Source organism: Calypte anna, chromosome 3 (genome assembly GCF_003957555.1).
Source record: "Calypte anna isolate BGI_N300 chromosome 3, bCalAnn1_v1.p, whole genome shotgun sequence".
Lineage (NCBI taxonomy): Eukaryota > Metazoa > Chordata > Aves > Apodiformes > Trochilidae > Calypte > Calypte anna.
Window position 1 is genome coordinate 56,680,351 of NC_044246.1, and position 23,108 is coordinate 56,703,458.

The following is a 23,108-nucleotide window of genomic DNA, read 5'->3' on the forward strand; positions in this document are numbered from 1 at the left end:
TTGAGGTTCCTTGAGAAATCCAAGCTCAGCCCCTCACACAGGAATTTAAATTACATTATTGGTGCTCAGTGAGCTACTTAACCCAACTTGCAAATTTGAATCAATAGCGACAGCAATATTTTATTAAAGGGAAAAAGGAAAATTCCAGACCCAGTGAAATAATTGTCTAATATGCACCACCTAAAACTTCAAGTACAACTGTCTCCGATTCTTCTTTGGCAAAGCCACATCAGAGAGAAGTGGTTCTCAAGCACAACAAATGACATATATAAAGCAGCCATTTCTCAGGCCACCCCATTGGATCCTATCCATTCTTGGCAGATGCTGACAGGAAGCCTCTCTTCTGCAGGGAGATTACTGCTGGGAGAGAATTACTGGAGTGCATTGCTTGCAGTTTAGACTTTCACTTCCAGTTTTTCACAGAAATAGTCTGTGAAACAGTTGGATATAAGACATCCTTCATCTAGTAGGGTAAGACTTTTGCTTCTCAGTTACTTTCACACTTCTGGAAATTCCACTGCTACACCTCTCAGTGCGAACATGAATCTAAAGAGAAGCCTCTCATCAGCTTAAACCCTGGATGACTTTGTGACAGGTCTGTATCAACCTTGGGGTTTATAAAAATTAAATTCAATTAATTAAAATTTTAGGAAGAAACTAGACCTCTTCCATCTGGCCTTCCATTGCTGAGATGAATCAAAACATGTCTCCTACTTAAATATTTTCCCTCCCAATAATATACAAATGTATAGACATACATTAAAGTTTACATGCATTTATATATAAAGGAAGCAGGAATAAAACAAATTATATATGCATATATATATATATATAACCATGACTGTGAAAATTCAAACCCAGGTAAGTACAATATGCACACCTAAGGTATTGTATATATGGATTTTGGCACCCATTGCTGGATAGTTCTAGTAGAATAAAATATTTAACAATAACCAGGAATTAAAAACATTTTGTTGGCTTTTGCTTTTTACTGTAAATCAACTTTAGTCTCCTGCTAGCTGGCTTTGTTTATGTAAAAATGTTTCTGAATGCTTTGTTAGAGACAAGCATTCTAATGTTATTGCCAAATTTTTGCCTGATTGAAAATGTGCACAGCTTATTTTCCTTTTAAGACTGTACAAGAACAGTATGTTTCAGCCCTCAGTTTGTAACTCCTGCAAGGTCTTTCTGATTACTTTTTAAAAAGACTGTAGTGCCTACATGGTCAGAGAACAGATTATGATCCCACTCTGCAAAATTTCACTACTTTGCGCAACTTCCTCAATGAGTCAATCTGAGGAAGCTGTACTATATGACTGCCTCAAACGCAGAGTTTAGAATTGCAGTTCTAATAAAGACACAGTCACATACCATAGTTTCCAAATATTTGGTCAAAATGGAGCCAGAGAAGCAAAGTCTACAGCTAGAAAGCGCAATGCATTATACTATCATGCATCCTTTTTTGGGAAAGTAACTACCAACTACAAAAAAAAAAAACCAAAACACAAAACCAACAACCAGTTTTCAATGGTCTGCATGACCTGATCATGCTATAGGCTTTCTACATGACTCAAACTGTCAGTGTTTCTGTGTCAGTGTGAGGAAAGTCCAGCTCTCAGAATCACGTGAGTACAGAACACATGACAGAAAAGGAAACCAGAGAAGTGGCTGAGGCCAATGGGCAAAGCTGTAGCAACTTCTTGGCTGGCTTATTTTTTAAGTGGAAGTAATAGGGAAATTTTTAGTTTTCAATAGTGAAAAGCATTTGACTTTGGAAAGAGTGGGTATAATACCAAAGTACATTAGTTGTCAGGCAACAAAAAAGGAGAGACATTATTTTTGTGCACAGTGTAAAATGTGAGATGCTGCCTTTCCCCACCATTCCTTTCCATGTTCTTCCCTTCTAGATCAGCAACCCACATTGGTCACTGTCTCTAGGGCATTTCTTGCCACACAGGAGACTCCTGAGTCTAGGCAGGATTTTGCAGAGAATGATTTCAGTTTCCAGATGATATCTCTATGCTTTCTGACCTGGCTTGGTAGCAGTGAGGAATGTTTCCCTGGCCACACAGGGAGAGTTTGCCTCCATACTTCTGGGCAATCAGTTTTTTGTTCCTTTCTTGCAGCCTCAAGCCAATATTGTGCTGGCAAGCACAGTCTAACATTTTTTTTCTAAAGATCTGCAAAGGTTGTAGGATGTACACCAGGCTTAACAGATTGATTTAACATGAAATATTTACGGGATATTTAGATTACACTCAGCTTAATATCTGGAAGTAGACCCCAGCTGTTTTTTTCTGCAAGTTCCAGGGATCGTTTCTCATTGGTCCCTAAGCGTAATCTAGAGGAAAAAAAAAATTAAAAAAAAAAAAGGAGGGGTAAGGCATTTGTTACAATAACTGCAGTGATAACTAGAATGTCTGGACGCTTCTGTCATTTTTAAAACCTCTTTGATCTTACCTCCTGACCTACTGTAGTGGCACTATCCAGTTTCTGAGAAATTATTCCTTAAAGATGTCAATCTGTAGTACCTACGTGGCATGTGTTACTCAGCCTTCTACATGAAGCTGAGAAGAAATAAGGGGATGCTTTTAAAAAGGGAGGAATTGCACTCTCAGGAGAAAGCCACTGATGTCTGACTATGATTATTTAAACATCATTCTGGTGTTTTGGGCAACCATCTATCAAAGCACAACTAACATATACCATAAGGCAATGAGACAGAGAAGGTAACACTTCATAAAATTATATATATATATAATGAAGATTGGTCTCTGGAGAGAGAAGCAAAAAAACAAGGGATTTTGAAGTAACCCATATTTGTGTACCATGAAAGCAAAATAATTAAAACACAATTATTGGGTGCAGAGAGGACAGCAGAAAAAGTAAATATCAAAATGTCTGTAACAAACAGTCCTGGTAAGAAGAGGGAGAGTGGTTAACATCCACATGTAGCTGGCATTTAGCAGTGAGTGTCAGTGATAGACCTCTATTACAGTGAGAAGGCAACCAAATGAGCATAACTTGTAGAAAGAGAGAGGACATAAATCATAAAAAGAAGAGATGTGGTCTGCTTTTGTTGTAAAAGATGACATTAGGTAAATTAAAAGGACAAATTCTTAAGAGACTGAAAGCAAAAATTTTAAAGAATATTTAGTAACATGAATTAAAAATAAAAATAGACTCAAATGTAAAATGAAACCTACAATGTTTCCTAAAGAGAAAGGAATTACTATCACCAGAATTCCATAACTACTTCCAACTTTATCCTTCTCTGTGGGGTTGGAGTTATTAAACTGTACTGCATTTCTTAATGACCGGATCATATTCTAAAGTTCAGAATTACAACATAGCACAGGAAATATTTATTTCTCCAAGGTTCATTGCCTCTAAGTGAAGACTTTCTATGTCAAACGACACCTTTCAAATCTCCTTCTTAATGAAATGCAAAAAGAGCATAAGGGAAACAAAAGAAAATGTACTTTTCTCTGACTTGTTCAGAAATTGCTCATCTCTTTGTATTCAAGTTTTAAACAATAATGAAAAAAAATCATACTGGTACATAAACTTTACTTGCAGAATTCAAAGCAAGACTCATTTCCTAAAGTTATGAACATCTTATATTAGTGGGGAGGCAATAACAAAAACTACAATTTTAAACAGTTATTACTGAGTGATCTGCCTGAAACAATAAAGAAGATTTGAATTTCCTAAATACTGACTGAACTGCACAAAGAAATAGTAACTGCTTCTAGATATGACAAAAGATAATAACCTGCTGATACACATGGGGAAACAAAGACCAGCAGAGAAGCCATGCTGAATTTAATCTTGATTTGAATAGAGACTGTCCTTGACATGAGAGATTGTTAAAATAAAAGTTCGGCTGCCACCTGCCCCTCCATCTCTCCCCCTTTTGAAGGATGGGGAATCTCATTTGTTTCTGCCCAAGCGAAAGTCAAGATGGGGATTCCCAACCAGTTCACAGATAAAAGTTTTTGGCTGCCTCTGAGAAATGGTTACAGATTGGTTCCTTCCCAACTCCAAGGATGCTCATGTGATGAGATAACTTCATCTTTCACTTGTTTTTATTGCAGGGAAACATCAGTTGCTCAGACAGAAAATGTTCTCTCATGTTTTTTTCTCTTCTCTCTTTTCCCTTCTGTTCCCTTCCCTTTCCCCTTCTCTTCCCTTTCCTTTTCTTCTTTCCCCTTTCCCCTTTCCCATTTCCCCTTTCCTTTCCTTTCCTTTCCTTTCCTTTCCTTTCCTTTCCTTTCCTTTCCTTTCCTTTCCTTTCCTTTCCTTTCCTTTCTTTTCCTATCTTTTTCCTTATTTTGCTGTTGCTGCCTTTTGCTAACTGACATTAAACAAACCTCTGATTCCCACGATCCACGGGTCCAAAACTGCAGGAAATTAAAAAATAATTTATTTTCTAAAATCTACCATAAAGAAAAAAAGACAAGAAAATCCAGAAATAGCAATGAGGAGTCTAGGTAGAGGCCAAGCTGTTGGCTCAAAGAGAAAAGAATGATCCATAGATCATGTACCTCTATCCAGTCTTTGTTTCTTCCCAGAAGTCATTGTTGCTACAAGAATGTGAGTATTTAAGAGCCTATGCTACAGCACACTGTTCTACAAAATCTCTAGCATCCAGAATTCATTCAGGAATGAAGAAGTGTAATAATTCAGGGAGAAAAATGTGTTATTCTTCCTCTACACCAGAACAGAGAGGTGATTAATTACCAAGGAGAAGTTTACAAAGTAATGCATCACAAAACCATACCCAGTAATTCCATCTTTCCTTCTGAGAAATAGTTGAATGATCTTCTAAACATTTTTTAGGTCATCACATTCCTTTCTCCATTGTTATCTTCTACTAATATCTATGTCTTCAGGTTCATTATTATATTCTATTCATTTTTCAAATGTTCTTTCCTTTTCTCTTTTTTAATAAGTGATCTACTTTCCTGCAACAGTTATCAGTGATTTTCATACCTTAGCAAATTGAAACTGAGATGATAGTTTCAATTTTCCAGAAGTAAAAAGCTGAGAACTCAATGATACTGTGATAGAGAATTTGTTTCAAATAAAAATTACTCTGCACCCTGAGCTTTTTGTGTTGCTTAACTGAACCAGAACCAAGCTTTCACAGTTGAAACTGTGGAGGGAGTAATTTCTCCTTTACATATGTTCACATTTCCTCTTAATGTGCTTAGTGAGAAAAGACAAATAGGAACATCTAGAGTCAGGGGCTGTGCCTTTCAAATAAAGAGGTATAAAATACAGCAGAATTCTCATGAAAGTTCTCAAATTCTTGCCAGGAGATTTGTAGCTTTCTGTCTGAATATTCAATATTTGGATTCATTTCAGTTGTAAATTCAAGGTTTTAATTAGATAATTTTGTATACCAAATTAGTTCAAGTCCACTGACAACCAAACTGGAATTCTCCTTTTTCTCAATTTGTGATTCTCATCAGCTGTTAAGGATGATGAATTGACATGTTGCTTCATAGAGCACATCAGAATTTTAACACCTGAGATCTCAGGGCAGAGAAAAATTACAAGCCAACATTATCACCACTACACCTGAGAATTAAGAACCACATGCCAGATGTTTTAAAAAAAAAAAAAACAACAAAAGATCTCTGGGACAGAGGCAGTGATAGAACTAATGCATTAAATCATATACGAGATTTTATCTTGTTTATTTGAGGATATTTGAACTAAGTAAATTTGGTACACCAGGAAAATAAATCAGTCACAATGCCCACAGTTTATTTAATTTACTTAAGCAATATACAATGTAAAAGGAAAAGTACAAGCACAATTATGTATGCAGACAGTATACCTAGCACAAGGTGTACTGTGTCATAGTATATTAGCATAGCAAAAAAAAAGCCAGAACATACTGAATAAACAACACTCAGTTTGTTGTATTAAGTGTCCTGATCCACCACATTTACTGTTCCCTCTGGTAAGTAAATATATGCTCTGATTGCTGAAATTTCAAATAAATGTTCTTGAAAAACAATGGAAGCACATACTGTTATTTAAGTTGCAAAGGCTAATTTCAGAGCAAGGAAATTAATAGAAAAGGGAAAGAGTCACAGTTCAAATAATCAATAAGGATCTGAGCAATTCAGATTTTCAGTGTAAATATCATGTTATTTGAATGTGGTAATTTTTTTGTGGGGAGGCCATTTCATTTAATTTGATCTTGCAGCCCTCAGGCAGCTTTTCTACATTTAAAAAAGGAGCAATCTGTTTGTATTTTCTACAGTTAAAAAAAATCACCCTGCTTTGAATACAATGCAGGCATTTCCATCAAGAATCTCTCATTCCTCGAGTAAACCAAAAACCAGAACGCTGGCAGCTTAAAGCTAGCAAAAGAAGTGTAGTTTCTTCGGTCATTTACTAAAGCACAGAGCTATATGGGGAGCATGTGCCTAAGTATGTGTATCTGTCACTGATACGTTTCAATCAAGGAAGCAGTAAACTTGTCCCATGTGTTTTCTCTGTTAATTGGTTTCTTTTTTCCTTCAGATTACAGAGAACCTTGAAGCTCCCAGTAAAGAGCTGGTATGTCGGAAGACTTACCAAAACAAGTCTTTTTAAAAAATGTTTCTTTCAGCAACTTGTGAAATTCCTCACCTTCATCTTTTATTCCCTGGGGAGCAGGCTCTGAGGAAGTGGACGGCACCAACCAACCAGCTTGCTTTGAAACTACAGACTATTTGACTGAGAAAACTTGAAAGACATATTCTGTTTTTCTACTGACCTTGTGGTTCCCCCATATGAGCCTACCACCATCGTGTCTGCAGCTATGGATTTTGGATGCCACTTCCTCCTATATTTTTAACAGATGGGCTCATTTGTTAGTATGCTTTTTCTCATGCCTGCATTTAATTTCCCTCTTCCCCCATCCTCAAAGGACCAACTTCAGACGCAAAATTTCCTCTCCAGGGATGTGCCACCCTCCCCAGCCCCACAGAGGCCGGAGAGCCTGAGACCTCACTCCATCATTATGAGGAGCACACTGCATGTTAGCCACGTCATGCCAGGAAAGAACTTGCTGTCAAATACAGAAAATCCTTTCTGTGGAAAGTGGCAATAGTTTCCCATTGTTTTTGGTCTTACATTCCCAAAAGTATTGGTTGTTATTTAGCATTTAAATTTATTGCCAATTGATTGATGAATTAAATGCTTCTCACTGAACAGGAGGCCCACTGTAGCATTAAAAGTAAGGGATTTAGATTGCAGGTGGAGAAAAACAATATGTTTAGGGTAATAAAACCTTCATTAAGAACTTCCAGGAGAGTGACACAAGCAAAACTTAGGCAGCTCTTGTCAATCTGACACAAAGCTGTTTATTTAGGTCAAGTCTTCTGAGTGTCTGTTAGCCCTGTAATGATTCGTTAATACCTGTAATTTTTCTTAAGGCTAAACAAATGAGGAAGCCATCTTGTTTTCCACTTTATTGGACCTAGCATGCTCCAGCAGATTGCCATGGCAACCAGAGCATGTGTGCCAGCATGAAGACAAAGTTGTAGGCCTCATTTCCTAAAAGCATGTTCCTGCTGTGGTGAAATCACCAATTAAAAGACTCTTCTGTCTTCCAGGTTTGTAAATATGCAAAAAGAATTGTGAATACTGGTTGGTCAGCTGCTTTATCTGAGCTATTCACTCTCACAGGTCATCTAAGTATAGAAAAATTGCAGCAAACAGGGAAAAAGGTGCTTCTGGAATTTCATCAAGGACTGGATTAATCCTCTGAAAAATAAAAAATGAAAATAAAAAAAAAAAAAAGAAATTTGCTTTGAAGAGTGGACTGAGACACTTCTCACTGTGATTTTTGGTTACTGAATAAACAGCTTAAACAAGGGAGTGTTTGCCAAGCTTTGGTCAACACTCATAGTGAATCTTCTACAGCATCAACAATAACATGTTTTGTCATCAGCCCTCTGTCAGTGTGTCTGAGTCACACACATTTGGTATAAGTGAGGATTAATTTTGATGTAATAAATTTAAAACAAAAAAATATGTGAGACTGGAATGACTGTTCCAACATAGCTTTCAGGCATCATTCATCTTCTTATAAATGCCTTATTGTGACATATTTCTATTTTAAAATAAATAAGTAAATAAATAAATCCACTTCTCACAAGTTGCTTTTATTAAAACAGAACCAAATTTTATTTTAAAAGGGAAGCTAGATAGTACCATTAATCAACAAATTTTCTCACCATAAGATCAGTTTTCCTAGCCAAAATTGTGGCTACAGATGATTCAAATCAAAGATTTTCTGTAAGAATTTTTCTATTTTCTTATACTGAAATTAGTTTAAAGAAGATGCTAGAGGAAATTTTGAAATATGATAAGGGTGCAAATACTAACAATAAAAAACATTTTCCTCAAAGTAAAATATTTAATATAGTAAGTGGTCATTGTCAAAATATAAATAATGCACTGAATGAAACAGAGATGCTGGAAGTTGGACTCAGTATAAGATCTGTCTTTACTAATTTATAGCTGTTTACATTCACGTAAATGTATATTATTGGAGGACATCCATCACAAAACTCCAAAAGCCTTCAGACTCTTCAGTGATGTGGCTAGAACAGCCATGAGAGCCAGAAGAATAAGTGGGGGGGGAAAAAAAAAAAGGTATATATAAAGCTAACCCCATTTGGATAGTCACTGCCCACATAGTGGTTTTCAGTCATGAATTCCTTAGCAGCAGTAGATCCTAAGCATCTTTATCTGTTCCCAGTCAGCTAAGCAGAATCTAGCATTCATTTTCTCTAGTACATACAGGGCATGCCCTTAGATGTGAGATCAGTATGACATAGGGTGAATTAGGCTTAACATACAGACCTACATTTTGTACTATACTCCAAATGAAGGACACACAGGAGAAAGGTTGATGCTTATACAGCATGAAACCCACATCTATTCATTTTAAGATGCAGGTACATAGGCTCCTGTTAAAAATTTTGAAGCCTATCTTACTGATTTCCATGAGAAACTCAGGTGCTTTTGAGTCCTATCTAAACACCTAAATTCTTTACTGACTTCCTTCCATATCGCAGTAAGTATACTCAGAACCTTAATTCAGAAAAATCACTTCTAAGCTAAAAACATTAATATCCACTCTATTACTATCCCTAGACTATCACTCAAAATATAATTCTGTCCTCTACATTGAATGATTGTGATTCCCTGTTATTGAATCTAACTAGCTTAAATACATTCTGTTTAAGGATTATCTTGTAGATAAATGCAATAGCTGCCTGCCTTGGCTAATCAACAGCACATTGTGCCTATGGTTTTGGCTCAGTAACTGATCAGCATTTCTAGCTTCCTAGACACAGTGCTGTCCAATTTGATCAAGCTCATTAGTTTCCAAGCTCTTGAGAAAAACAAAGCATTGCTATAAAAAATTTCTTGAAAGGGCCAAATAAAAATTCAATTTGCATGTACCCTTGCATGTGCATGCTGGAACCGCTAAAAGACTTCTTGTCTTAAAGAAAAATGCCAAGTTTTATAAATGGCTCTAAAACCTACATTTTAAATGGATAGAAACAGTATAGGAAATATATAGCACCATATAAAAATGATCAATTCTCTCTTGTAAGACTGAGCTCGGTTGTGGTTGACTCATTCTCAAGAAAGATAAAGCAGAGATTGATGAAGTCCAGAGTAGAGGAAGAGGCAAGGTGGATTTTATATGATGAGAGATTAACCCAGACAGGACAAGAGTAACAGGAAACTAGATGGAGGTGTACAAAATTGCTACTGGTGTAGTAATAAACTGATCAATCTCTCCTTTTATTAAACTTGTCCCATCATATAACAGCATTGGGTTGCAAATTAAAAGGCAATAAATTCCAATTAGAAAGAGAAGTATTTACTTTCGAGAGACATAGTAACACACAAGGTCATTAAATGAAATACTAAGGATACAGTTTAAAAAAGATGACTAATGTTGCAACCATTAACACCTCCTGTAGACATGAAAGTCATCATAAATGAGTATCAAATCTTATGTCGTGGAGTATATAGAAAATGCTATTTTTCCTTATATAGCTCTGCTTGCCTACTGGTTTGGTTCACTGACAAGGATTTTACCTCCCTCTGTAGCATCTACTGTCAGTTGCTGCCAGCTTATTCTTTATAGGTTTTAATTTTGTTTCACTGCCCACTGGTTGTAATTATCTCAGATGCATGAAAATAACATTTTATCAACTGATTTTTATCCTTTTCCATTTGGCAAACATGGGTTTCTTGTGTGTGTTTCAAGCCAAGCTGAAATCAACACATCTGTTTCAGTTTAATATCTTCAGTTTATATAACAAGACCTATGCAGAAATACAATGTATTTACAGTGGTGTCTCCTAACCAGTGAAATGAGGCCAAAACACCTATGGCACTTCAGAATTTTTCTGATTATAGGTAATCAAGGCTTGGATTATACATTTCTGCTAAAAGACACCTTTAGTCATGCCAATCCACCTTTTCTTTTTTTGCCAGGATTATCAATTGCTCAGGAAATAGTGTGCTTAGTTAATTATTACTCTAGAGTCAGCAGATGGGGGACAAATAATCTCAGTTCAAGAGATGCAAAAGTAATGGGCACTGTTTTGTTTCACAAATTCCTAGTGATGCAGTATGAAACTTGAATAACAAGGACTGGGTAGTGCTTCTGGCATCCTGTGATACCATGAATAGCTTTGTCTGAAACCAAGAATCCTTCAAGTGACTTCCACTTGCAAACCTGCTTGGTAACCCAAGGGTCACATTTGCTTTGAAGAGATGCAACAAAGCACAAAATTCCAGTCTGCTTCCAAACAACTAGCCCTTAGTGATAAGGGTCTTCAACTCCAAATACAAATTGCCATCAATTTTCAGTTGTTTGATCTGCTGCCCGAAGTTGAATCCATACTACAGTAAATAATTAAAAAGCAAAATCAGCAAGATTTAAATTCATGACAGCTTTTGCTCAGCCTATGGTATCTTTATGTCATGACCTCAAGGACATCCATAGATCTTATTCTGATGGAGCTTGCCACTGTCACCAGCCTGGTCCCATTTAGGCCTTGTGGGACAATGCCTAGCAGATGAGACCCTACCTATGTGGAGGTCATTCTTGGCCTCTGCCTTGTCCTCGCTCATGAACCAAGCTGCTCACTGACACCTTAGGTATTTATTTCTAAAATTTTCAACATGGAGTTTGTTCTAGCAGTGATTTTAACCTGAAAAGATGATTTCTTTAACCTTTAGCTCATTGTATTTACTCTGAGCCCAAACACCTGTCTGGGGTCTAACAGCATGTTTTTTTTCTTAATTATAACAATTCTGTGCACCAGTTTACACTTTTATGGATAGTTGTATCTACCAACAGAAAATATTTCTGACAGTGGTAAAATAGACCAACAGTTAATTTCCAAAAGTACAGCAGTTTTCCACAACTGTCCCCAAGTGACTGTTCCTGAAAATCATTTTCAGACAACTCCTGAGACTGTAATTGGTTGCACACACAATGAAGTGAGAGTCCCTTCATTTATAATAGGTTCTTTACTGAGACTCTAGATTTGGCCCTCTGCAACTCTGGAGGAGTTTAAATTACTTGGTCATGAAGCTATTGACTGGATAAAAATATCACTTCTACCCTTCCTGCTGAACCTGTCCCAGTGTCAAGAAAAAAAACAACTTGAAAGCTCATTGACCAGAGACAAAACACAGAAGGGACATTTATTCTACAGTTTAGCAACAGGAGATTTTAATCAAGAAATCCTGGCTTTTAGACCATTCTTGAAGAACAATTTAGGAATCCTATCGAGTGACTGTTTAATACAAAATATGCAAACAATATATGAAAACTGGATCAGTTTTCTCCTTCTAGCTCTTAAAACTCAGACTGGAGAAGTTCTTCTAATGATACATATGCTGGATCATGACCCAGCTAATTTGTTTAGCTGCTTTGGCTTTGATGGATTTCTCTGTCAGAGAAGTATTAATCTTTCATTGTGGTCACACCACAAAGATGGTTCAGCTATGTCTCTGGGGGATTCATAGCAATGCTAAGTTATATACATTTATTTAATTATAATTAGAATTTCAGAGCCTTATAGTGGCAAAAGGCCACCTCAGAATAACAAAAGGTCTTTAATAAATTCATCAGCCGTGGGTCAACTTATCAGTTGTCCACAGAAATGATCAAGAATAATTCTGATCTTAGGTGTGCGATGGCTAGAGAGAAAACTTAAGACCACTATGTTTCTAAGTTCCTTGTGTTGGCTTACCAGACTTACTTGTAACTCAGAGGTTGTTCTTCACTCAGATATTTTGACCTGTGCATAACTTCAGCTGTACGTTTTTCAGTCCTGTATTAGGATCTTTTGAGTTCAAAGGACTCTGAGTCAACAGTATGTAGGCTTCTATTTCATCAGAACACTTTGGAAAATCTTATCCTTTCATACTGAGTACAAAGATGGTATTTTTCCATAGTCCTGTTCCAAAGTAATAGATTTCCAGAGCTAATGGTTTGAACTATAGCAAATTCGGGAGCTATTAAATGTTCTCTTTTTAGTGCAACCTTTATTTCCCTCCTTTGGGTATGTTTCTCGTTGTCTACCAAAGCAGCAAGTCCTGTTTGCGTGTCTTAGAATTATGAGAGGTAAAATTGGCCAATAAAGCCTTACATGCTGACATCCTATGTTTTAGCAGAGGAACAAGTCATATTGAATAATAAGCAAAACAATTTTCATTTGGATGACTGACAAAAGAAATCATTGTTCGTTTTGCACAATGAACCATGAAAACTAAGTTGAGGTAAGAATGAAAATACAGTTGGTACTTTCATGCTGCAGGCAAAGGACTGGGTGCTTAGAAACTAGCTGAGCTCATTGTCACTAGATTTCATTGAAATGCAAGAGGCTGCACTCACAGAGAGGTTATCTGTATATTTTTTTCTTTATTTCAGTCCACATGGTTTCAACTTTACCCTTTTCAGTCTCTTTGGGAGCTTCAGATCCAAATGATTACAAAGCCTCAGAACAAACTTCACTTGAATCATTCTTCTTATGGAACTCTTAATAGAATTAAGAGTGTCTTCAACCCAAAATAATGGAGTAGTCCTAGTTAGCATGACAACTGATCTTTAATGATATGGTACATTTGAAAATGAGGCATGTCTTGATGATCAAAGATGAATGTGAATTCAATGTCTAGAGAAGAAGTGAGGACTGAACAACTAACAAGCCACTGTGTGTAGTACGTCTGACAAAGCAGTTCTGGTCTAGCATGGGATGTGATTCAGAATCTCCTACGCACCTGCATGATGCCTCTCAGGTCCTTCAGGTTACTCTTAGGAACGGTGAATGTATGTTCAATTCTGTCTGCATTTCTATACACACCCCTGTTTTCTGATATCATAGACACAGCTGCCCAAATAATGGCAGAGAAAAATGGCAATTTGCAGATCAGGAAGATCTGTAAAAGTACTTTACATGTTAGGTCTATTAAAAAAAGACAGACAGAACAAAGCATAGGACATCACTATTCCATTATCATATATAAATACATGGTAAGAGACATCTTAAATGCAGTGTGTCGTGTTGGCCCCCAACACAAAATATGAAAACTGGAAAAAATGGGAAATATGGGACATAAATGTGTGGAATAGTTTTGGAACAAGGCACAGATAATTGTATGAAAAAGGTGAATACGAATTTACTGTACTTTTTTTTTCCTCAACAAAAAAACGCTTCCAAATATAAAATAAACCATATAGACAACATCCCCCAGTTCAGCCTCCTACCTTAGTATTCCAGTAACAGTATTCTTTTTTAAATGTGCGCAATTATATTTCTATATGTCTGTGTGATAAATTCAGATATGTAAATGCCATTAGATATTTATTGAAAATTAGGACAGCTTGAATTAGCTGAATACCCACCTACAGCCATAACTGAGGAATGAAACTGGACCCCTTCTCAATTAATTGCATGCATTACCTACTTGCATGTTGTTTCTGCAGTGTGGAAATATAAATGATCCTCCAGCCCACAGGAAAACAACTGATTTCTGAGATTTCTTATGACAGATCTCAGGCTTACCATGACCTGGCAAAATCACCTACCAAAATAAAACCAAGCTTTTGGTGAAGTTTTTGGGTCCATTTGGAGATCTGAAATGGACTCTTTTGGAAATCTGTCCTGGTCCTCCGGTGCTGATCAGGGGAATGCTGTTCTGCTGCAATTAGCATGTATTCCTGTATATTGGACCAAAAGCTCTGGAATCTCCTCTGCTACCAATACTGTGAAAAGTATTTTGACAAACCTTCACGGTGAAGCCATGTTAACCAAGTGACAACATAGCAAAAAGCATGTAGTAAGGATACACTTGGAAGTGATATGACTGGAATACATATGCCTATTTAGAATAAGGGAATATCAAATTAAAATCTATGGTGGCACATTGAAAACTAAGAAATGATATATTCTTCTCCCAAAGTATAGTTAAATTGTGCCACTTATTGACACAATATATTACGGATGCCAGAAGACATCATTGTTTCCCAAAATGGTTAAATAAAGTAATAGAAGAACAAAACATCAATACCTATTGAGCACAGAGAGAATATCCATGGTTAAGGAAATACATGAGCTGTAGATTGCTAGAAGTTCATTAACTATGGCTACAGGATTGTCCATCACTTATTCAAAAGTGCTTATCCACTTTTGGCCACTTTTAGGTAGCAGTTTAGATGGATTTTTGGTTCCAGCCCACTGTGGCTATTCTAATGCTCTGCCTTGGCACCTTCAACATCCCTCCAGGTTGTCACATGCAAACCTCTCCTATGCTTCTATCTTTTCTCATCAGCAATTTCCTGTCAGAAAGACTGAGCAGTGGATAGCTACTTAGTTGTTGAAAACCCTAATTGTTATGCCCTACTATTATTTCCAAATATGAACACTTACAGTACACAACTGGATTTCTGTGTTTATAAGAGCTCTGCAATCTCTTTGCACATCTGGTCAAGCAATTAATTGATCAGACACAACTGGTCCTCCAAGTAGTCTGACTTCTCTATCTGAGCTTATGGAATTGTGTCATGTTGTGGTTTGCCTTGGGCAACCTGTTAAAAAAAAAAATAATAATTCCTTCTGTTATTACTATACTATAGTGTAAATTTTGTGTGGTCCTCTGCCTGCCATGAACATCCTATGTCATCCGCTCTTTTATACATCCCATGTCACTTCTACAAATGGTCTGGCTCCCTGCCTGCAATCTTCTGACTAGCATTAACTTTATTAATATTTAGTCTAATTATTAATTAATTAATTACTCAATCAATCCATTAGTTTTAGTGTTTACTCTATCATCTATCAATTTCATTTTGTTTCATTGTTTCCATGATGGTTCATGATGTGATGCGGGGACAGCAGGTACCTATCACAGTCTCCTTGAGGGCAAGGGAATGCTACTGGTGCATCAGTATTTTATCTGGTGCACATGGAATCACTGTAATCACCTCTTGCCCCAAACCTGTTTCAGCTTGAACAGCCAAGGTTCATGGACCATGGTTTTGAGGTTTTGAACACTACTTTGAGAACAACTTGCAGCTTTTTGTTACATATAAAATATGCATGTGCTAGGCATGTTGCTGGGCTACAGAGAGGAAAATAGAGAGCAGAGGTGGATAAGCAAACTAGTAAAATTTATACAGAGAAACATTAACCCAAGCACGTTCAGAAATTCTTGTAAAAGTTGCAGCATCCCACTTCCCGGAAACTTAACGGCTGACTTCGATGTTGGTTTTGACAAATAGTCTTCTCTGGTATCTGCCTTTGATTAATTCCTGTCAGGTAGAAGGTTAGTGGAATGACTTCTTGTTTCAGCAAATTATATTCATCTCCTAAGATTCAGCTGCTATATTTTATTCTATCTAGTTTGTCAAAATGTGATGATTCATTACAGTAGGTCTATATGTCAATATCTGTATTTGAATAATACAAAGATAAACTTTCAGGCCAGTACAGCTGGCTTACTATTATATGCATTTATTATTTGCGTTAGTCCAGCTCATCAGATTTATGGACTAAAAATAGATGCAAGTTATTGTGTGAACAAATAATATAATGAAGATCCTGCCAAGAAATGATTCAAAGTACAAGAAATACTGGAACTGGTAGTTAGCAAAGAAGTAAAGTTTACTAGTGACCTAGCAATAGATATTTAGGATTGGAACAAAGGACTTTAAAAAGCACTTTGAAGAGAAACAGTAAAGTATATTGAGTTCTAAGGTGGCAAATGCTGTCTTGCAACTGGAGAGGACAGGAGAGAGTCATCATTGTTAAACTGTAAAGCGTGTAATTGCTACAAAAATCCTAAGATCTTATTTAGAAAAAAAAATCTATATTTTTCATTCCACCCATTTCACATTTCAGCTTGGAGAACATTCTCTCCACCTGTATCAGCCTGGCCAAACCAGTACACTCTGTCACTATTAGTGACTGCTGTGGGAAAAGCCATTTATGTCTTCTGTGGAAATGAGTTAACAATGACTTGATAATGCTCCACCACCTGATGCAATCAGACTGCTCTCCACACATGGCAAACCAAGCCTGAACTGTGAAATTACGTCCTATAAAACTGTAGATGTCCCTGCAGAATAACACTTCATTTAGAGTTTGCAAGTATTTTTTTTTTGCTGACTTGGAGAATATTTGTATATTTTCCCCTCTAGAAAATTTTCAATACAGTTATATTTTTCCTCTCAAATGCCACTTTAGAAAATATAAATGGTGATTATGCAAAACATGTAAGGCTAGTGCTGAATCCCCCATTTTAGTAACTCTCTGCAGAAAGACATAGTAGCAAAAATGAAAATGGATCTTGAAAATAAAAGAGAGCACTTCTTTTCAAACTCAGTTTCACCAGCAACTTCCCACAAGCAACATACACAAGTTGGTTGAGTTCATGTGATATTTCAGCAGTCATGAATTTTTCTTAGTACTTGAACTTACTTGAAGGGATTAAGTTATAAAAGTTGAGTAAGCAAATCTAACAGCCCCTTGTGTCTGTACAGGGAGGGTCCTGCCAGTTCATACATTCCCACTCTGCACTCAATCTGAGCACCAGCTCTGGTGTTTCGTCAGTTTCCTATATAAAGCAGCTCAGTGGCAAAAACCTAATCCAAAAAGATAAATTGCTATTTTCTTCTGGGTTAGTAAACTGAATTGGCTTAAGAGAAGGTCTACTGAGTGTCAGACTCAAAACAGAAACAAGCCAGAAGTCTGGGAGTGGAAATAATCGGACCTTCTCATTCCAGCAGAAGTGATTTTTGAGGTGGGATTAATTTAGTAGGAAGATCTTTTTCAAGGACCTTTCCAGTGGGCTGTGAATTCATAGAGGAGCTCGGCTTGTGCAATTTTACCTCAACAACCACACATTCAGCCTTCTCTCTGTAAATGGATAGACAGATCTTTAACCCAAACTTTTCTGGATGTCACTTCAGCTTGAAAAAAAATCCTTCTTACTGACCAGTGTAAAAGGTTTCTCCTGCACTAATCTAGTCCCTATAAGATGCAACCAGATGGCAAACTTACTGTTATAACCAATGCCCAGAGATACAGTTTTGTGCCTTTTGATACTAGAGTTCTTCCATTTTCATGAATACAGCATGTTTTTAAACTAAAGGACCATTGGGCCTAGCAGAATGTCTGGAAAAATTATACTCTTTCACGTATTATGTTTTATATTACACTTGTTACATGACCTTGAAGTGCTCCTCTGGAATTATTACATAGAATAATCATGATCCTGCAGTTATTCTGTTGTCTATTCAGATTTTAGCAATACTGAATCAAAATAGAATGTGATTCTCTTGTCCTACTCTTCCCAAATTTTACAGAAGTACAGAGGACTCCAACATGGATCCATGCGTGTTTGAAGGTCAAACAGAAACAACAGTGTTGGAAGTAGTGATGGTTAAAGGTGTTGTAAACCCCTCCAACACTATGCCAGATTATTTTTGAGACATATTTTGGGTCTTGGCACGAGTCTTCAGGGAAGCTTCAGTTTGTGATTGCTGGAGTGATGCTGAGAAATACAGTGAAGGCAGATACTCATCCAGTGATATGATTTAGCAAACTAATATATGAGAAGATGGAATTGAAATTAATGAAACTGCTATAGGTTATAAGAGGTTACTGTTTGGGGGTCTCAGTCTGCAAGATCTTCATAACCTACCACTTTGACAACTGACACAACAATTTTGTCTGCAGATACCACAGTTCTGATTGCAGTATTGTATGTGATTCATGAAACTGCTGGGTCATAGGGAAATGCTTCTGTCACTATATACCCTAATATCTCCTATACAGAACTTTGTCCATATGTTTGCAGAAGATGTGGAGATAGTGATGTTATTTCAAATATCACCTAATTTGTTACCCGTGTTTTTATTCTCATGTTGCCCAAAGTCATTCACTCACAGAGAAATGAAATTAAAATACTTACAAAGAGCAATTCTTCTCAGAGTTGGAACAGACTCCAACTGTGTTAAAACTGGGATGAAATCTCATGCTCTCGCTGTATTTAAGGGATATTAAAAATGCTGCCCCTAGTTCTGATTCTTATTTTTGATGCAAGCCAACACAATACCTCTCTGAGATGCACTTTAAAGACAACTACTCTTCTCTGGAGACTTGCTTATATTGTCTTGCTTATTATCCCCCTCGGGGTAAGCTCACTATAATTTCCATGCAACTTTGTACTAACTTTATTTAAATCTAAGAATTTTACAGTAGTAATAATGAAGTGAAGAATGAACACAGAGCCCCAGAAATCTTCAAAATCTTCACTCCACATAAATTTCAGAACTTAAAATGCCAGTAAATACCTAGGCATGAGGAAATACTCACTCACTGTAATGTTTGCCTTAACCTAATTCTATAAGATACAGAAGACCAAGCCTAGAACTTCCAGATTTTCTGGAATTAAAAATGTGAATATACAGACTGCATGTATTTGGCAGGAAGTCTCCTTTTTGAGGATAAAATTAGTCTCCATACAGAGTATCAACATCAGCCTGAGCAGTGCTGATGTACCAGTTAAATCGTATTTCAAGAGTTTTGTTAGGACTTCAGAGGGCTTTGTTTTGGCCTCATTGAGTTGGAGAGATTTTCTTTCATAGTGATTTCTTTTCTTGCCAAGGTTAATTAGATCCAAGCTTTGGTTTGTTTTTTTTTTCTGAGTTGAAAGGTAATTTTCACTTCTTTTCATCTTATTGCAATGTTAAGGTATTAATCTGAATTTTTAATTGTAAAGAAAACCATGAAAAATCATGGGACTTGCAACAGTTTTATGTATTTTGGCAATACTGAGAAGAGATTGCTGCCAGCAAACTGTTTGAGATAGGAACTAATTGGAGTCATGTGGTTTTGGACTGATGTTGAGGGCAAAAAAAGGACAGATATTAAACACAATTCAAACAGATATTCTTCAGACAAAGGTGCCTGAAATGTGGAATTTTTCATATGGATCATGCATATAAATGTTTCATCGTGATCTACAGCACAAATAGTGATGAGCACTGATGAAAGATAGATTCTGCAAGCTTAAGGAGATCAGTGGAATTACAGTGAGCAAATCACTTAGAAAAAAATAAAATTATGTTTATACGGTGTTTATACAGCATGCTATACTACTACATTATACTAACCAAGTCAAGTGAAAATATGTTCCTTAGGGGTTACAGTTTACCTCAGATATTAAGGACCATTACTGCCTGGTTGATGAAGGAGAGCCTACATAACTTCCAGTCACTTTACATATCTTTAGTTGATACCAGCACTTCTGAGATCAATGGCAAATGTGAGCTGATAACTGAGGCATGGATATACACTTAAGTTATGGTTGCACAAGTTACCTCTCATGAGCTGAGCAATGGTATGCATTATTACCACAAACTCTTTCATCAGGTCTGAACTAAGGGATATATTACTTCACAGCCAAAGCAGACTCAGAGCATGTCCCCAGATTTTACCAACAGTGAGCATAGTTAAACTGACACCTGACAAGGTGGTAAACTACCACAGCTAATTCGTGTATGTGACTTTTGATTTCTACTAGTGCTAGTGTAGATAATTATGATTTAATCAAAACATACTCATATGCTGGTATGAGTGCTACCTTAAAGAGAAAGATTTTCTTTCCACAAGGTTTGTATCAAGTGGATGCATACTTAGGGATTGCAAGTGAACATTCAAACTGAGACAAATTTCAAAGTTTTCAAGAGCTGGTAAAGTTCTCCTAGGAGGGCAGGAGATCACTGTTGCATGAACTTATATTTTATGTCATCAAGGTTAGGATTACAACCAGTTTGCAACTGAGCCCTCTCATCAAATAAATACCAGATTACATGTTCAGGGCTTTTTGAACAGTGATGAGTTCACATGCAGAAGGCGTGCATTACTAAATCCCCACTGACACAGAATTCATTCCCTATGATAGTCAAATGAACAGCTTCTGTCAACACAGTATTCACTTTTATAAGACAGAAGATACAAGCATAAACATTGTTTGGAGACCAGGAAGAGAAATTGTGTAATAGGTATGCTACTGTATATTTCGTCATTGTGCTACTGATCATTTATTTTTAAATGTGCTGTGTGTGTTGAATTTTCCTGGAACATTTTAATTGAATAAAGCTGACTGGTCTCATAGCAGAATTTCTTTGAGACAAAGACAGCAGTAATGAACAATTAGGACAGGAGATTTGACTCAATGACTTCTTCCCAGAGAAAAATGTATTACTTGTAATGTTAGAATGTTAGACAGCAATAATTTAAAATCTTTTTTTCATGCCATACTGCCATAGTGTTCCAGCAGATGGAACGTTATTTTCAACACATGTGCCTTACTGGAAAACCTCATTTAAGGAAGTGTTCCAAAATATCTGAATCCCACCTAAGAGTGTGAATGTCATAATTTCTGGTAGAACAAACTAGTCCCAATCCCGGATAAAGGGGCTGGGAATATATGTGAAAAACTAACAATGCAACCTTGTCTTCGAAGGAAGAAAATCTAACCAAAGCCTTATGTTCCATTTTGTCTACAATAGATATATTGCTAAAATATCATGACTGACAGAGTCTCCCTTTTTTTTTTTTTTTGAGTGTCAGGAAGGCAGCAACATAAAAGATGTTGAGCTTTTTGAGCTATGTTGTTTAGAGAAACATAGTTCAAACTGCTTACCCTGTTTAAAGACTGACTTTAATTTTCTTCGTTGCAATTCTAGTAGGTGTGTGCTAGGTTGAATTAATCAATATTGTCCTTAACTCTGCATAATGACAAAGCCATGGTGTCTTTAAAAAACAGTATAATTGTAAATGTAATAATTTATTATTATTATTATTATATAATAATAATAATCAGAAAAAGGAAAATTCTACACCATATACAAGTAATTTTTGAACCCATACATTAGTTAATGAGCTAGAATCAAAGACAAGGCAAGCATTTTTAAAGGAAGAAAGAGATAAATCTGTACAACTGTCTAACTCTCCACATGATGCTAATTCAAAATCTCACTCAGCTGCCACTTAATCTGGAAGATGCTTCATTCTGGAGATGTGCTTTGCAGAGGTATCTAACCTAGTTTCTAATACCCAGGTGAATAAGGAAGGAGGAAGGCAATAAGGCTATAAGCCTCATCAGAGGTGTCCTGCTAGAGCCTGGTGCAGATGGCACTATTTTAAGAGGGAAAAAGAAAATGACTCCAGGCTTCTTAAGGAAGAAACAAAGGCAAAGCTGGCCCTCCTGCATCCTAAGGGAGTACTGTGCTCCCTGGAGCATTAGACAAAGACAAAACCTTTCCTCCCCTTTTATTCCATTTGTTTGGGCATGCAGTTCTCAGCAAACCCCATGTGGAAGAGCTAAGTACCATGATTTCCAAAGGTGCAGCAGGGAGTGTAACACCCCCTGAGCTTTTTCCCAGAACTACATTCAACAGATCAGCCCCATGGCCTTTTTGAACCTCATTCACAGCCAGCTTTCCAGGGGCTGTTCATGGCATGAAGGCACAGCCACAGACTGCAGGATCATAGCAGTACCACACTATTTTCCACAAGATGCCTAAGTCATCTTTGAATCTAACCTGAAGTCCCCAGACTGGGAGAGGGGGGAACCAATGTGTGTCAGAATATAGGAAATTGCAACCAGGAAAGAGAAATCCATCCAAGGGTCATTCCCCCTTTTTGAAGATGACAATTTGGATATAATATTGTGGCAGGGAAAAGTTCACAGGCAGATAAATTATATTAATTTTTCTGTGTTTTCCTGGTTTAAAATTGGTACAGTTGAAAAGGAAAGAAGTAAACACATGACACGCTGAAAGGAAAAAAAAAAAAATCGTTCTTCATTTTGGATGCTCAAAAATGAGTAAGAGGTAGGTGTCATTTTAATAAAGGAGCAAGGAACAAAAAATGCACAGGCAGAAGTTCACAAAACTCTATATATTAACAAAGAACAGCAAAAGGCTTAGCCATGGAGAAACAAAGTTCTGGAGTAATTTATCTCATCCATGCCACAGTCAGTTGCACTTTAAAATTCTCTATTTCAATGAAACAATATATTTCCTGCCTCCTCTTTCAGCAGTGACAGTTGCTTCTCTTCTACAGGCAACCACACAAGTTCTTAAAGTATTTAAAATATCTCTCAATTTGAATTTGGTGCATGCAAGAACTCAGCACACTAATTATTTCATCTCAACTGGGAGGTGCTATGAGGCTTTGGGTAAGCCACTTCTCTTTGCCTGTCACCTATATAATAAAGATTATTGTATAATGTCTTCTTTCTGAAAAGGCTGTAAAAATGCTAGGCAAGAGTAGCAATGTTACTATTCAAACTAATTATCACAGCGATTCCTTACCATACTGTTTGCTTTCTGAACCCTCCTTCAAATATTTAAACTCTTCTGGATAGCTCAGTTTGAAATTTTAAACAAATAATGAGAATAAATCTACTTGTAAGTACACTGTAAGAAGGACATTCTGATTATCCTGAAGCCTCATGGATTTTGTTCACTGAGGGCACACGTA

The 23,108-nt window shown here is 36.7% G+C and overlaps 1 long non-coding RNA gene across 1 annotated transcript; it reads left to right on the forward strand.

Moving 5' to 3' along the window:
• Positions 1–525: 525 nt before the first annotated feature.
• Positions 526–7,211, forward strand: LOC115598116. The gene is made up of 2 exons (XR_003987394.1): positions 526–595; positions 6,544–7,211. It is a non-coding gene; the product is annotated as an uncharacterized LOC115598116 (long non-coding RNA).
• The last annotated feature ends 15,897 nt before the right edge of the window (positions 7,212–23,108 follow it).